Here is a 15,448-nt window from a genome sequence, read left to right on the forward strand (position 1 = left end):
GCACACACACACTCACACCTAGAGAGAATTTAGAGAGACCAATTAACCTGACAGTCATGTTTTTACTGTGGGAGGAAGCCGGAGTACCCGGAGAGAACCCACGCATCCACAGGGAGAACATGCGAACTCCGTGCAGAAAGACCCCGGGCCGGGAATCAAGGACCTTCTTGGGCACTCCTGATTTATCCCGCAGTTCAAAAATATTCACGTTAGATTAATTGGCCACTCTAAATTTCAGTGAAGAAGGTTCACCCTGCCCCCTTACACACAGAAAACCTTTTACTGTTACTCCCATGCATGAAATGCTCTGAAATGACCTCGCACACGGAGGCAGCAAAAAGCAACGGGAGCAATTATGTGGTTATATTTTGCTTAAAATCAACAGAGAAAGAAAAGTTAGGACCGGATTAGTACGCATCTGAGGTCTTTTCGCTGTTTTTTTTTTTTTTTTTTTAAATTAAGAGTGACCGTTCACGCCGCAGACGGAATGCTCTAATGCACACCATTAATGGAGCTTTCAAAAAGCCACCGTCAGGGTGGGAAGTATCACTCTGCATTGGTAACGAGGCGTCACCATTTTCTGAATCACCGATCCAAAATTATGTACGGGACAAAGTGTGCCACACAGTCATGATAGATTGCTACCAACTGAGGAAGTGGGGATGTGCTGCTTACACGGTGTTATGGAAATGAGGGATTATGGTCCATTTATACACACAGATGTGCATCTAGTGGGTGGCACTGGTTGCATGTTACATCGATGTTGCTACTCGAAACGGGAAAGATTGTTCCAAGACAACTTAACTATGCGTTATATCTGAACACTGTACGCTGTCCTGGCTGTGATGTTCTTTAGGGCCTCTTACCACTTAAAATCCAAAATAAGTTGCTGCTGGCCACACGGCTGCAAACAGAGGCGCAATTATTCAACTCTACATCTTTGAAAAGCAGAAGTGGAGCCTCTTGCACAGCCAAGCAGAATACAGCAAGTGTGTTTCTGGATGGTAGGTCAACAGCAAAACACTTGTCTTTTCCAGCAGCCATTGTACATCGCATGTAGGGGGAAAACCTGCTGACTAAACATGCTGGAGCTCTGATTGGGTTGCTAGGTGACAGGCTGGGTTTAGCTCGGGTTGCTAGCGCCTGCTGATTAGTGACGTTACATTCTGGAGGCTTTTGAAATGGCTCATTTTCCAGGCAGCAAAAAACAATACCCTATTGCCAAAAATAAGCTGGGTGTTTTTTTTTAAAGTGTTTGTGCTGTTTTTAGAAGCAGTTAAGACTCAAATGGAAGTACAAAATATGCAAAAATGTGAATTTTGCGTAATACGTCTCCTCTGAAATCCTCCCATCTTCCCCTTCTTCTGTTCAGATAAGTGACTAATTCCATGGAGAACAATTTGCTGAATCAGAAAAACGATTTAAGCAACAAAATTTGCTCCAGTAAAAGAACATAATCATGTGTAGTGGTTTAAAAAAAAAAGAAAGAAAAACAGGCGTTTTTGCTCGTTTGTCACATTATATGTTTCAAGTCAACAACCAGATTCATGTCAGACATATTAAAAAAAAAAGCTGTTTGGAAATTATTTCATTCATATAAGGGAAAGTCTATTAAAACTGAACCATAAATTTGATAGCTGAATAGAAACATGTCATCTAAAAAAAAAAAAACAGTAAAAAAAGAAAAAAGAAAAAAAAAGTCGTTTACATCTATCAGTGTGGAAATGGGTCCGAAGCCTTTTCTAAGACTTTTGGACACCAGAAAACCATCAAAGCTGAAGACCATAAAACCGTGAGACCACAAAAAAATGCAGAGCAACATTTAAGACCCTGCAGGCCTCACTTGCCTCAGTGTTCATGATTTGACAATAAAAAAGAGAGACTTGGCAAAAATAGCCTCCATGAGAGAGTTCCAAAGCCAAAACCACTACTGACCAAAAAGAACATATCGCTTGTCTCAGATTTACCAAGAAACATTTTGATGATCCACATGACTTTTGGGAAAATATTTCGTAGACTGACTGAACAAAATGTTTTGGAAAGAGTGTTTCAAATTCCGGACTTGAGTCATAGTTGAGTATGACTTCAAACGTACTGTTCATACTCAAAAGCCCCCAAATGTGGCTGAAATAAAACATTTCTTGGCCATTTGTAGACTACTTTTTGTATTTATTCAAGTTATCTTTCTCCAATATTAAAATTAGCTTGGAGATATATAGTATTTGACCCTCCCGTAGTTTTAGCGCGGCGCTCAGGAGGCAGATGTTACGGTCGGACAGTGGGGAAGCCATTGTCCCATCAGACCGTCAGTTCCCAAAACCACACACAAAAAAAAACCTTGTAAAAGCGCACGCGAGGTCAGTACAACCCTGATGGGCTGCGCACAGAGTGAAAAGTTTATCAGGACCAAATGAAGCCTGGCTCTTAAGACAAAAGAAGAGTAAAGTATGACAAAACAAGGAAAAACAGATGAAATCTGTTTAGGGAGCAAGCAGGGTTTTTTTTTTTTTTTTTTACAGCATTTAATAAAAGTACAGATGAATGAATGCATCTTTAAAAATGGACCACAGCTGGTGTAACTTTCTACGTGCAGGACTGCCGGAGTACACACACAAAAAGCTATGTCTTCAACATCGCATGTGTTCCTAAATCCCTTTCATTCTGTGTGCATGTCTGCAGTAGAATGACTGGGACTAAGGGCAAAATGTTATTTAAAATGAATAAAAATGTAAACATTGCTCCGAGGCGTGTCGGGACTCTGATCTCCTGCTGCGAAAGCATCAGGAGCAAAAGTGCCTCTGGCTACATGACGGCTGCTCTGCTCACTGGGCTCAGTCCTGATTGTGGGCAGTGCACAAACATTTTGATGTAAAACTAGCTCCAAGGGCTTTCGCTTATAAAGAAATCTTGGCGAAGGTAGTAGAGATGTGATACGTTTCATCATGATCCGTATGAGTTTATGTTTTTGCACTTTCATTATTATCCTACCGTTGTCACCGACGTCTTTCCACATTAGCATGTTTCTTTGTACTGATTTTCTTAGAACTTTCTTTTGTTTTTCTTCCCTGTGCATTTTTGTCTGATGCAGTAAGAACATTTTGTGTTCAGTTTAACCCTTTTTTCATTCATCCACTTCACAATCGTGTGCAACTTTGTGTTGATCTATCTCATAAAAGTGTACTTTGAAGATTGTGGTTGTGACTTTACATAACGCATAAAAAGAAGGAGGAATACGTTTGTAGGGCACTTTATTATGCGTCTGTGTTGATGTTTCCTTTTGGTTTTTTGCACTTGTCTTTATGTCTGTGATTTTTACTGCTGAGAGGTCAGCCTGCCTTCATGACAGAATTTGGATTTTCCAAATCAAAAATGTTGCGTCTTACTTTCTTATTTCATGCAAGGAGAAAAAGGGAAATGAAACATTTCTTGAGTAACATTGACCCAGAACGCTCTGACTTTTACACATCTGCTGAGCATATGAAGTGTAAGAGGGAGGTACATCCAGTAACCGTGCGCTGACTTTGTTTTTTATATATATATATATGTAGATCACTGAGATCCACTTTTACAGCAATTTACATGTAAGAGTTTTTAAGGATGCCTCCACTGACTTTTTCTTCTTCTTCATTTTTCTTAGAATTTGCACACTTTCCGGCTAAATGGGTTTGGATCTGTGGGAAAATATGTTCACAGCAAAGTATCTGATTGGTCAAAGTTAACATGCCCCTGGTGGTCTGCCTTCCATCAACGACGAGCACGCGGTCCAGCTCGCAGAGGACGCCGCTTCACGGCACACACGAAGGGCGGCATAGGAGTTGCATCTGTTCCTTTAGAAGAACTGCCAGGAAAACAAGGAGCCCGCTCATTCTAGTGAAAGCTGCAATTCAAAGTTTGTAAACTAAGCAGTCAACAATTTGGTAAAGTTGCCTTTGATTAATTCATGGGCATTAGGTTAGGGACTTTTGTAAACACAACCTGACTATATATAGGGCTTAAAAAAGGAAAGACGAGGAGGGATGAAAACGAATATTTCAAATACATTTATATGACTTTTGTTTCTTAGAAAGGACTGTGTTGCTAAGCCTAACCAGTGGAAATTACTTAAATAAAATCAGTATGCAGACTTACATTTGATTGAATGAGACATTCTTCGTAAAAGTTAAAAGCAGGGAATATCTAATTGCAGTCGGCAAGTCAATCTCAAAAATGTGATATTGTTTCATGAAAACCATGTCGTTTAGCCTATTATTCTGGAAAACTGTTATTAAAATTAACATTTATTAATAAAGGCTAATATCTTATGACACATGTTATGAGACCTTTATCCTGTTGGCATTCACTGATGTCAGCGCTGGACACGGTGCATCACCAATGACCTTCCTACATGAAACATGCAGTGAGAACAGAACATTTTGAACAATTTTGGTCACTAAAAAACAAAAGCAGGGCAGTGTAAAAATAAAAAAAAACATAATGTTCACTTAAACTACTATAGCATAACATTTCTGCTTTATACATGATTACTCCGACTTAAAACACTTTATATTTGTAGTTCCTAGTAGACATTTCATTCAGGAACATTTTTGGTTGCGCACTGCCTCCAACCTCTGTTCCCTATTCAAATATTCATCAGATGCTGTCAAGATAGCCAACAAACATGACGGCAGTTTAAAGTTTCATAAAACAGACTTTTCATGAACCACTGCGATGTTTAAGACATCAGAGCTGAAATAATGGAAATCTACTTTGGTGTTAGCTCCTTTTGGATTAGCCACTGAGAGAGTTATCTACTAGTACACAGATATTAACAGTTTATAACCTGTAAATAAAAATCACACGTCACAATAAATAAACTTTTCTTATAAGGCATCAACAGCGACAAACCATAAAGTGTTTCTGTTGCCACATGGGTGAGTGAGTGAGTGACTTGATGCAACCAACAAGGCTTCCTTCAATAGTTTCTTACCAATCGGCACTATGAGCTGAATTTGACTGCATTGCACAATAACTACAGGTCTAATTTCAGGCATGTCAATTGTTAGGTTTGAAGAATCTGAGCACCCATAAAAAGAAGAAAGAGACAAGTGAGTTTAAGATTTACTTGCAAGGAGAACAGACAGGAGCATGCTTCAATTGCAACCTCCTGCCCGCTCTAAAACAGCTCCTGTCTGACCCTTTCTTTTTATTTCCTTAGGGCGGTCCTAGTTACATAGCCTATTTGATTATCTTGAGTTAATCACATAGAGTAGCTGTTTCTTCTGTTCTCTTGAATCACAGGTATGTTGCACCCACAAGCTGCCGTCATGTAGAGTGCAATGTTCAGAGTTCTTGTTTACTTCCTTCTGTAGAAATGATGCAGGAACTGATGATCCCACAGAACAATGAGGTGTCTTGCGTTTCCGTGGTCTCATGTACAGTTCCTCTGTCTCTGGTGAATAAACTTCGACCCTTAATCATCCATTGTTTATTCTGCCACGTCAGTTATCACTCTTGCTGCAGACCATCTAGTATCTGCTCCCAATTTTAGAATACTTGTTGCTTCCTGTAAAACATCACTCCAAGAAACACATACTTAAAGAAAGAACAGAAATCTCTCCATTCTTAAAGATAATAATGAGTATATAAAAAAAAGAGATATTTACAAACTTAACATCAATGCTAACTGATATTGAATTTATGACTGTTTTGTAAATTTCCTCAAGATGACTGTTGCTGTGAATTGACTCTACACAAACAAACCGAATTGAACATCTCATCTCCCAGCAACATGATTAGACCAATCCTAAAATGTGTCATGTTTTCTTTAAGTTTGTGCAAATTCTAACTTCAGACTTTTTGATCCTTATTTATTTTTTCAACTCAGTCCTACACCATTGCTGCCATACTCAATTTTCCTTTGTATTGGAGCAGATATCGGCCCAGCGTTCAAGTCAATTATGTATTTTAAATGTAAATAAACAACACGCTTCAAACATTCTTAACTCAAAGGAACTGTAGTCCAGGCCCTGTTTACATGACAATGATCCAATGAAAATTAAATTTTTGTTTTGTTTCTGTTCTCACATTTACATGAAGACGTTCTAATTACAATCTTTGTTTACACAGTAACGGTACACATCGAAAAGGTGTAATGCCCTCGCCACGCCACTAGTTGGTGCTAGGTTCTTTGAAACTAAGTGCGCATGTGTTAAAAAAAAAGTTCTACTTGAAAGCCCGTCGATTCTCATTTCCCCATCAGGTACAGTTACCCCAGATAGTGGGGGAAAAACACGCACTATGTGCGTCTGATTAGGGTGCAGTTGGAAAAAAGTGGGATAACTTTCCTGAAATACGTTGTTTGAGCTTTCACGGTGTACGTAGTTCTCTAGATAATCAATTCGGTCTTAACAAGCGAGTGCTTGTTATGAGAGTTGAACAAGAACACGTGTATTTTGCGACCTGGGCGGTGCGGAGCGATGAAGAGACACTGAGGGAACCGTATCTGATGGGAAAACACGAATTGTAGTAACACCAGCATTGTCAGTAGTTTCTTCTTCTTCTGTGGATTGTAGGAAGCAGCTATGTTTTGCGTCATACTATGCATGAGCTAGGGATTCCCTGACAGGAAAGATCATTTTACTCTGTTTACAAGACAACGGACACCGGTACGCTTCAGAAACGTTGCACTCTGGAACCAGTTCTCAATCTGTGTCGTTGTCAGAGAAAACATTCGGTGGTTTCATGTAAATGTATGGTACAAACACAACAAAACTCTTCCATTTTCACCAGAAATTGTTGTTGTGTACACAGGGCCTCAGTCAGGTCAAGTTATTTCTCTCTGGCTTGGTTGTGTGCACTGAAAGAGGTTCAACTGGTACAAAAACTGGGATTGAAAAAATCTTGGCCATCAAGTAATTGTAAAAATCAGATTTATGTGTGTACACTCCATTGTTTTTGCCTCTCTAAAATAAAAAAAACTTTAATATTGGGCAACGGCCATGTTGGAAGCAGACTTATTGACAAAGAGGAGATGGATCCTCCCTTTGATCTTTTGATTTATTATACATTTTCCATCCAAAGCTCTTTCCTTTAGATGTGTTATTCCAGGCAGTCATTCTAGCTGAACCTGAGAGCATTTTTATTCTCTTAAGACAAATCCAAGAGGTGACAGTTAAACTTCACATCTCTGCCTGTTCTTCATTTTCCTTCTTTCAGCCCACACTGTTCGTCCCTCCATGTGTTCAGCCCTGGCGGCCATGACGTCTGGTTCCTAGGCATTTGTTTGTCTTCGTCAAATCAGCTCATTAATCTGTAGGTTCTGTTTTACCTATTGTCTAACTTTCACTGCAAAGGCAATGTATTGTTATCCATCCATCCATCCATCCATCGAGAATGCACGCATGCACAAGGAGAACATGTCGACTCCATGTAAAAAGATTCCATCGATAGAAAAAAAAGAAGAAAACTCCAGCATTGTTTTTGAACTTTTTATTTTCAGTTATCAACAATAAAATAAAAATAAAATTAAACTAAAACAGGTTTGTGCCAAAAATATTCTGTGACTTGAATGATCAGTATTAGGTTAGCTAATAAAAGAAACAAAAATAATCTAAGAAATATTCAAAAACACGTATGGTGGTCGGGACGGCTTTCTACGGCGACCGAGTGGATACGTGATGCGACAATGTAGAATAGTGGGAAGTAGGAGCGTCAAAGACAGGCAACTTAATTTTTAAATCGATTTTTGGAACGTTTTGAATCGAATTCCCAGGACTTGGAATTGTGATTCTCTGTAGAGCCCTTTTTTTCTGCACCTATAATAACAAAACTTCCTGTTGGTCTCATCTGATCAAAGACCGACTGACTTTAATACTTTCCTCAACATGTCAAGGATGTGAGGAGAAGAGAATGATGGGGCTGAAGAGAACCAAAGTACATGAAATGGAAAATGCAGCTTGAGGTTTGGCAACCTAAATGCACCGTCTGAATTGTCAGGGCAAGCGTTGATTTATTCTGCAGAACGCGAGAAAGGCTGTCCAATGTCAGTCAGACGAAACTGAATATGAATCACGAAATATTACTACATCAAAATGATCTAAATGTTTACATTTGAAGGAAGCCGGCTTATGGAAGAGAAGCGGTAACTATTAGTTTTGAGTTTTCAATTTCCTCCAGGTACAAAGCCGAGAGTCAGCGGAAAAGTAGGGCACCGTATCACACGCACGATGACATAATTTTAGTTATTAACGGTGTGTGAGCAAACAGACTTCATCTCTCTGAGTCAAGGGAAAAACCTGTTTCTATTCCTGTTAACCTCTGAAAGGTCTTGAGAACTGTCAGTGGCTCTACTGTAATTCCTCCACGTCGCGCTCCGGGCAGCTTCGCTGTTTCACGAGGAATTGCTGATTTTCTTCCTCTGTTGTAGCCGCCATTTCGATAGCTGCAGCTCGTCTTGCGCTTTTGCCGTGAGACGTTTCACCTTTGTTTTAAAGTCAGACTCAAAGTGAAGTCTGTGAGCTCTCCTGGAGACTGGGTCTCCTAATAAAACGCCGGTAAAAAAAAAGTCGAAGAGCCCCACGTTTACCCCACCTTACGCAGACATGTTGGAAGCGAGGCCAAAATATTCGGGTGGGAAAACATCCTCTAATGAAATTTTGATTACTGTGTAAATATTTTCAAAATCATACGCAATTACCAGAGGGCCTTATCTCCCCATGAGGCTTTTCTTTCCATTTGCCAGGAAAGTGCCACGTCTGCGAGTTAGCCTTTCTCAAATAGCTCTTTAAACAGGCCCCATAACCACCAAAAGAATAAAACCTGAGACACTTGAGGGCTTCCATTGAGTTTTGTTAGTAGGTGGAACCTACCCGCAAAAAGGTACGCAGTGTATATTTCCCCCTTCTTTTAGGTTTTCATTGGGTAACAACATGAAACGAGGCAACATTGCATAATCAACATTAGGGTCATATAAAGGTAAAGGTTTTTTCATGAGTTCTGTTCTCTGTATATTTCAGCTTAGTGTTGTTTTCGTGTTCCTATTTTCTCCCGTTGGTTCGTTGATCCTTCTAGGCTTTTATTTCCCTCACTCAATATTTATGAGTTACCTTTTCTCAGTTCCATGCTTTTATTGCCCCCAGCTTTTCTGCATCCACCTGTGAAGCCTCACCTGTTTCCTACATCACCATCACACCTCCACAACGTTAATCTCCCTGGTTTCTGGATTACTCCATTACTATCACCCTGGTTCCATGTCCTGTTTGCCTCGTGCAAATAAAAAAAAGTTTCTCAATCTTAGAATAAATGCTGTTTCTGTCTTTGGGTCCATCGCAACATCAACACATTATGGAATATGTCTCTGCTCGTTTTTCAGATCTAGAGACTAGAAAAATGTTCCCATTCTTTGAAAAGTCGGTTACATTCGATGTACGAACATCTACATTTAAGGCTTGTTAACTGGATTTATGTTAGAATTTAACTGGGTCAGTTAAATATACTCAGCACTGAAAAAAACAAAACAAAAGTCCATCCCAGTCTAAGATACTTTTCAAGCTCTTTCATCTAAGATTTCACTGCCTCTAGTTGAAACGTTCCCATAAACTGACCAGCTTCCCTGCTCTGGCTGATGTAAATCTTTCCAGTAGGAAGACGCCACCATGTTTCACACGGAGCATTGTCAACATACGATTGAAACCTGGATTTTTGTTTCAATTAACCAGAGGAAATTCTTCCACATGTTGGCTGTGCCCTCTGCAACTCAGCCTACATTTATTCAGACCCCTTGGATATTTAAATGTGCTTTTATTCAACCAAGGACATGAAATCTCTCATCAGAAAATGAGGTCAAATGAATATAAATTCTTAAGGGGAAAAAACACTTCATTGAAAGATGGCAGGCTTCCCAACCCCTTTTTGGGCATTACAGCTCTTTCTATAAAATTATTTTAGTTTACCAAAGTCTTAAGCAATGGCGTCGTTTAGACCCGACAAGTTCTTTACTCGGTTACGCGGTGCGGCGAGGTTGCACTGATCCTGTGTTTTATGTTTTGTTTTTGTTTTTTGCATGGTTTCGGAAACTGATGGTCTGACGGGACAACAGCCGCTACCGGTCCTCCTGACGAAGATCACAAGACCGTTGAAGTTTTGTTTTTCAGCTCTAATTTCAAATACTCAATAGTACAAGGTCAGGAAGTAGTGGGAAAGACGCGCAAAAATAAAGACACTGGCCTCGACTGCTCCAAAACTTGTTGCCTAAACAGGGTTGTGCCCCACTTGTCATCAAAGTAGTGCTGTGCATCCCACCATTTTTGAAGATTTTCTACACTGCAGCATCGGGTGCGTGCTGCCTGGCATCTAATCTTTCAAAACGAAACTAGAAAGTTTCAAGCAGGAATTGCAAGCAGGACTGCAGGACTGCAACACGCCGCCGTATCCGGTGTGGTATACTTTCATCAGTGCCCTCACCAGCTCTGCGATGTTGACCGAAGGGCCTAAAGTGGAATCTTGAACTGTTGTATATCACTTTCTCTTTTCAGCCTTAGTTTTTCCCGTCACAGCAGGGTTGCCTAAAACGGCTGTGTTTACCCAGGAAGTATGTGGTCAGACCTGCACTGGATAAACCAAAGGGTTGATGAATGGTGATGTCTTTGCCTCACTTTGTTGACTCAAGTGCCTCGTTGTGCATAGTGCGTCACTTAAGAGTTATATCACTCTGATAGGCATGGTAGGGATAAATGAAAGCAAAAGCCTAGACGCTGCGTCTACCCGGCTAATTTACTACCTACCATAGCCTATTTCTCATCAGCTTGGGTATACGGCGTGTAAGACACACCAAAAAAAAAGGATTACAATAATTACAGTCGAGGGGTTCAGTGTCAGCGTGCCAAATGTCGTGTCATTTGAAAAAGATAAGTCCTGATGCTAATCTCCCTCTCTGGTCGCCTTGTCAACTCAACACAACAATGTCAGATTGGAAAGGTTCCTATTTTTATCTAAGCTCATGGCCGCTATTTCCTTAGGGGGGCTTTATCGTGTTTGTCCTAATATTCCAGCCTCAAACAATGTGAAAAGGGGAAACAGCGCATGCAATGTGTGGGGCTGTGTCTGCATTTTTAAGTGTGCATGTCCTAAGGGAATTTTTTTTTCTCCCCTATTTTAATTTTTTTAACTTTCGAGCCAAATTAGTCAAACCAAACATTCAAGTTCCAAATGGTAACATGGTCATTTTAAATCCTAATTTACTTTCATCAGGAGGATCCTGGTGTATCGCTACAGATTCTGTGTTGAGTCATAACCTTGCAGATAACATAGTTACGTTACCGTTTCTCCAGACTCCACTGACCTGCTGAGCAGCTGCCATTGTGCTCTTTGTCTTTAACCCAGCAGAAACAACAAAGTCCCTCCAATCACTTTCGTTGTAATTTCACTTCCTTTACTTTCAAGCTCACAGTGTTTATGAAACGTTTAGGTAAACACGATATGCTTAATTTTCCCCTCTGATTTTTATTTTATTTTTAAAGAATTCTGGTTTTGATGTTGGACCACAATGCTCTGATCTATCCCGGTCGTACAAAAGACTGTTAATTACCTGTTTTCAGCCCTCTAGTTTAGTTTTTCTTTATCAAGGTGTTTTAGATGCAGTATTTTATTTCAGCCACTGGGTGGCTTCTCGTTCATATTCGCTACCTCTTGCTTATAGATGTGAGCATTGAGTGGTGAGGCTCTCTAGGCAGACTTCGTTTATTACCTCTTTCTACTGTGCGTCCATTGAATGTAAGTAATGCTGTTGGTGTTTAGTTCGGTTTCATAAATGCCTAAGAGCTGTATTTGTACTTTGTCCTGTTGAATATTATGGTCGTTTGGTGTGATTTACTCGTATTGTTGAGAGCTAAAAGTTAGCCGTTTAGCATTAAGCTATTAAGCTTAATTAGCTCGGTTAATTAGATGCAGCTGTTATTCGTGTTACCATTTCTAATTGAAATGCCTTATTTCTCTTGTATGTTTTATCGTGTGACGCTATTATTAGCAGGGTTGATTATTATTTATGTTCTCATACTCGGATATTAACCAGCTGCTAGTCTAGTAATATTTAAACACGTTTATTCACGTTGTGGACATTTGGTTTATTTGTGAAAGTATTTACAGGCAAGTTCTAATAATTTGTATTTGTTTATCTTTATAGAAAACCACACACACAGACATACACACACACACCATCAACCACCCAAACGTGCCTTTATATGTATGGAGGAACCGCAAGAGCTAATTAAAGTTAAGTAAAGCTCAATTCTGGACTCGGACGTTCTCTTATTTAACTAACTCACCTAAACATATATATCAGCTGTCCTAACCCGACACCCTGGAGTGATTGTTTATCCATAACCAAACCAGCCTCAGTCTTCATTACACCGGTCTTTGATTGTTTGACATAATACAAGAAGCTGTTTCTCCTCCTCTGATATTAGTCCTACAGGAAAATGGAAAGTGTGCTCCTTCATGTAGCTTCATCTACGCCACTTGGCTGCAAGGCCTTGTTGGAGAGCAATCCAAGCAAAGAAACAGGATGTGAAGTTGGATGCTAATCAAGTAGGTCACCGCTCTGGGTCTGCAGGTTACAACTTCGTTTATGTTCAGAAATACTTCGGAACAGATTTATTTTGGGCCCCATGGCATTAATACACTGCAAGTTTTTTCTATACTTTGACTGGGTTTTTACAAAATTATATATTTTCAGGGATAAAATAGTTATCAAGTGAAACGTTAATCGGAAGAATCAAAAGTCATTTAAACAACCAAAAGTTCCCAAAGCTCTGAAAACCTAATTTATTGCCCATTTATTGATGCCGTTATTTCACTAACGGACATAAAATTGTTCTTGACTTATTTCACTTTTATTTTACTTTAAGCAGGACAAAACGTTTGTATTTAGAGTGAGTTAAAGGGAATAGTGAATGCAAAACAACCATGTTTAGTTATGCATCCCTAAACAACATGCTAGGTATTTTTAAGTTTTAACTTAAAATATTTAACATCCTGCGACCGCTAAAATGTGACACCACTCCATTTTTGTTTACGCTCAGCGTCTTCTTTGGAGGTTTTTGTGTTGTTTTCTCCAGTGGTTCTTGGTGCAGCACCACCACAGGAGAAGAGAAGAACAGGTTGCTGAAAGGGTTTGGCTCATTTGAGCAGTGTGAAAGAGAACTGCATCAGCTGAAAATGTAACAAGTGCTGCTTTTTCGGTCGGCAATCGAACCGAGTCTACCGGGCTAACAGGTGTGAAAACATGCCGAAAACAGGCAGGGAAAACTCCGGTAGTCAGAAAAGTCCAAATACTGACCATAGTTTCTCTACAGCCCAGGCTGGCTGAGGGTCCACATCACAGGTTGTACATTGAGCTGAGTTAACAACCTGAGCTAATCCAAAAAGGTAAATTGTCTTGAGGTCTGACAAACTGCCCAAACAGTTTTCAGTATATCAGCCCTCTCTAATAAACATGAAAAGGTCACGAGCTGCTCAAACTTTAACAGCACAAGGTGGATTAACTCGGAGTTGTGTTCCCGTAACAAATAAAAATTTTAAATTGTGCTGATGACTTATGATGAGATTTGAGGAATTAGCTGTGCTTGCTGTGTACATTGGTAGTTGAAAAGAGGACAAAGTGTCTTTCCAAGCCTGTGGAAATGCTTCCAGTCAAGAATATTGCCAGTGGAGTTGAGGCGTTCCACAACCTCTCCTCAGATTCATGAGTTCCTCATTTAGCTGGGACATAGGGTTCTTCTTTAGACTTTCCAGGTTCTCAGCAGGAGCAGAGGAATCCAGTAATTCATGAAGCACAAGATTAAAATTCAGAAAGTGTCTATAAGAGTAATCATGGACTCCAGTTCATCAGGTGGACTGGATTAACTGTACACTCGGCTTCAGGGCCGATGTGACGTGGTGCTTCAGGGGAATGTTTTTCCATCAGGTCTGCTCAAATTGCATAACATTTAGTGAATCAGTGATGTTTAATATTTATCTGGTTTATGAATGTACAAGCCATTTACTGTTTGACTTATTCTAGTCTTCTCAATGTGAGTCAGGAGTTACACTCTTTCTGGAAACTTCTTTAAAGACTGGAACTCTTAACCTATGATTGTATGATCAAAACTGAAGGTCATACAATCCATCTGACAGAAGCAAGTCCTCCTGCCTTCTGGTTAAGTATTTAGGATCATCATGAGCTGGGTAGGATCTGTCCAGGATGTGTCTCTTACCCCATGACCACTGGAGGTATGAGTCCTTATAGAGATAAGGACAAGGGCAAAAAATCTAGTCTAATCTCTAAACGAAGACAGATCGTTTCATACATGGTCTGGAAACGATTGCTTGCTAGAGGCATGGACTCCAAGTTTAAAATCTTACTCAATCGTTAATATTTGCCTGTGACGTATGTAACGCGCTAGTTCAACGCTATGAAGCTGCCTGCGCTGTAAACAACCATCCTCCACTGTGAAGAGAGACGTGCCGAGCCGAACAGTAATGTTAATTCAATATTTGGAAGTGTGGCCAACACGGACTTAACTTTGTTAACTTCCTTCATTGCTAAAACTTCAGGCAGACTGCAAGCATAAAACAGCACAGAAATCAACGTCATTGTTTACAACTTATACCGGAGGAAATCCAAGATGACGAGAGAAAGCCCAGATGGAGAAGTGAAAGGAGATGAGAATCAAGCTGAATTGGGTTGGAATTCAATGACCAGGTGACCTGTGTACCTAATTGATTGACTCATTTTCTTAAGCCAGAAGTTTCATACATCAGGTCTTGTCCATTTGTCCTGAAGTTGTTTCCGAAACCCTAATGAACTAATAGCCTGTACCTGCAGGTTATGGCTGCTGGTAGAGGTCCCAGCCCCCCCATAGCGAGCTGGAAGGGACCAAGCGGGGATGGAAGAAGGGCGAGTGAGGGAACAAAGGAGGCGACCGGGACCACGCTGAGCAAGAGTCGTGGCGTCTCGCTACAAAACACGCTGAGATTGACTTCCACACCTACACAAGTGCAGTCGATGATTCCAGTCAGAACAACGAACCCCCGTCTATCACATACTTAGCGCCGGTGCTCTGCCTCCGCTACGCCAGTGGGCAGACTAGGGGGATGGCAGCTGCACTAATCAAACGTTTTTCGGTGCCAAAGAAAACTCCGAGCTCTGTCATATCACAAAACTATTTTCTCATTAGTGATTTATGGCAGCCTTTATAAAAACAGACCAACTTTATCAATCAAGACAGACTCTTGATTAAAGATCAGTCTCTTTAGCTGCTTGGCTTCTTTCATATCTCAAGCTCTTTTTTTTTGTTCTCAGAAAAGCCATCCATTTTTTATGAGCTTTAATGAGAAATGGCCAATTTTCATTCCAGCACAAGATGGCTTCAAATATGAAATGTCAGCGACTGTGTGGGTTGGGCGAAATCCAAGTAAAACTCATGTTCCCTCG

General features: G+C 40.2%; 1 protein-coding gene across 3 annotated transcripts in view; it reads left to right on the forward strand.

The window, feature by feature from the left end:
- Positions 1–3,505: 3,505 nt before the first annotated feature.
- The window catches only part of cfap73 (cilia and flagella associated protein 73), a 41,592-nt gene continuing 29,649 nt past the window's right edge, over positions 3,506–15,448 (forward strand). For 2 of the 3 annotated variants that reach the window (XM_032548915.1, XM_032548924.1), the window contains exon 1: positions 3,507–3,889. The gene's annotated coding sequence lies outside the window, so the exon portion shown is untranslated. Of the gene's footprint in view, positions 3,890–15,448 lie in introns of all 3 variants that reach the window. The other variant, XM_032548904.1, reaches the window with a different exon arrangement.

The sequence above is a fragment of the Xiphophorus hellerii genome, chromosome 2 (genome assembly GCF_003331165.1).
Source record: "Xiphophorus hellerii strain 12219 chromosome 2, Xiphophorus_hellerii-4.1, whole genome shotgun sequence".
NCBI classification, from domain to species: domain Eukaryota; kingdom Metazoa; phylum Chordata; class Actinopteri; order Cyprinodontiformes; family Poeciliidae; genus Xiphophorus; species Xiphophorus hellerii.